Below are 2,500 nucleotides of genomic sequence, written 5' to 3'. Positions count from 1 at the left end.
ATTGTGACTATTTCATGTTCGTGTGTGTGTGTGTGTGTGTGTGTGTGTGTGTGTGTGTGTGTGTGTGTGTGTGTGTGTGTGTGTGTGTGTGTGTGTGTGTGTGTGTGTGTGCGAGCGTGCGTGCGTGTGTGTGGTGTGTGTGGTGTGTGTGTGTGTGTGTGCGTGCGTGCGTGCGTGTGTGCGTGCGTGTGTGTGTGTGTGTGTGTGTTTCATGGTCAAAATGATCTAAAACCCTCCAGCTCTATCCCTGCTATGCCTGCCTCATTGCATCGTCTCCTCCTCCACATAATGTAGGCCCTATGGGAAAGCTAAATGTAATGTCATACAGTATGTTATGTCATGACGTCTAATCTAATGTTATCAGTGATCTGCCTTCAAGGGGCTTTCAAACGGCCATAAAAATTGTATGGTAGGCTACGTGTATCTCTTTGCCCAGCCACAGTAAGGAAAAGCTTTAAAAAAAATAAAAATCTGGAAAATTCTGGAATTTAATATCAGACATTTGTTCTCTCCAGAGCTGGATTAAGATGGCCCAGAGCCCCTAGGCTACTGGTTGCCGTAGGCCCCCACACAGAGGGAAGATGATGTGACAAGCATGTCCCTAAGCTAGTGAAAGTCAATGGATCCGTGTAGCATGCTACAATGCTACACGGATCCATTGACTTTCACTAGCTTAGCGACATATTCCCTCTTTTAACTTGTCTTAAAGCAAGACAACGCTTAACATGAAAAATAAGACATTTTGCCACCTTTATAAACCCCAGCCAACGATTTTAACTGTATTATAGTAAATAGTAAAACTGTAAATAGTGGCATACCCCTTTAACAGTGTCATAATTTCGAGACATGGATGAAGGGTAGCATGGCTGCCAATTGTGAAGAGGAGTATTACCAAGATTTAAAACTATACTTTAGATAGTTAACTATTACCACATCCTGTCATAATTCTGTTATTATTGATTTTTCAATATTCCCCTCACTTCGGCCGATCAGGGGCCCCATGGTAGTTGGGGGCCCCTAGGCCACAGCCAGCCTCTCTCTCTCTTGCTCTCTCTCTCTCTCTCTCTCTCTCTCTCTCTCTCCCTCTCTCTCTCTCCCCCCTCTCTCTATCTCTCACTCTGGCTCTGCAGCTCTGCATATTACAGTGCAGCTGCTCTGTTTACTAAATAATTCACTGTAATGTTCATTTCTAATGGAGATAATTATTAGATGCAGCATATTGCCTAGCTGGAGGTCCATTTTGTTTTTCATTTGATTTCTGACTAATTGTACACAGTATATGGTTAGTTTATCTCGGTGCCTGCCTGCCTGCTGCTTCTGTGTGTGTGTGTGTGTGTGTGTGTGTGTGTGTGTGTGTGTGTGTGTGTGTGTGTGTGTGTGTGTGTGTGTGTGTGTGTGTGTGTGTGTGTGTGTGTGTGTGTGTGCACGCGCGTGCCTGCGTTTGCATGTGTGTGCATCTGTGTGTGTGTGTGTGTTTTTACTGCTGATTAGATCCAGAGGGCTTTCATTTTCTTTCTCCAAATTGCAAACAGGAAGTGGACTACGGGAGTAGCCACATTAGTGCGGCCTAATTATCCTGACACACTCATCTAACTGATGCATTCCACTCCTCTCCTCGTCAAAAGGGGACTGGTGCACAGTAAAACATAAAACGCAGTGCTAATTTAACACACCAGTTAGAAGAGTGCTGGATTTGCCGCTTCAAGTCACACTATGTAGGTCTAGTGCAGGGGTGGGTAACCATTTTCATTAGAGCGACACTTCACATTTTATAAAGTCCTCCAATGACCAGGACTCCCTGGAAGAAGAGGTTTCTACCTCAATGGGACCTTCCTGGTTAAATAAAGGTCAAATAAATGGCCCAACTATGAACACAAACCAGGATCATCCCAACCCCCCACCCTCCTGCACTTTAGGCCTAGTATATTGAAGGTGGCCACGTTTACAACAGACCCCACTTTTAGGTCCACTGAAAATACTGTATAACTTTAATTGTACTGCAGATGTCATTTGTAATATTTCTATAAAACGTGTCATATTTCATGTGAAACATGTCATGTCCCATTTCATGTGAAACATTCATAACATGCATAATAATACAATTAAGACGGGGTTAGGACGACCTCTGTAAACGGCCCTCAAGACATAGGTTCCCCACCCTGGCCTAGTGCAACTTGTGGAAGCTGTTCATCCCCAAAGGAAGCGTGTTCCTCTGGTAACACTCTCTTGCTCTACTCTCCTGGGGTGAATTTCTCAAAACCAAAGTTGCTTACTACATTAGCTACTTTGTTGTTTTCAATGCATTTTCCCATTGGCAACTACCGAAGTTGCTAACAGGCTAACAATTTCTCTTTTGAGAAACTCACCACTGAGTTTTGGTTTTAGATGACGGCGGGGGCCATAGCCCTCCCTGTTATAGGACCAGGGCTTGTTTCACCTACCGTCCTTAGTATAACAGAAGTACATGTGAGTTCACAAAAGTATGCAAATTCATTTATTC

This window comes from Engraulis encrasicolus, chromosome 20, assembly GCF_034702125.1.
Source record: "Engraulis encrasicolus isolate BLACKSEA-1 chromosome 20, IST_EnEncr_1.0, whole genome shotgun sequence".
In the NCBI taxonomy this organism is placed as follows: domain Eukaryota; kingdom Metazoa; phylum Chordata; class Actinopteri; order Clupeiformes; family Engraulidae; genus Engraulis; species Engraulis encrasicolus.
Note: the sequence above shows the minus strand (reverse complement) of the source record.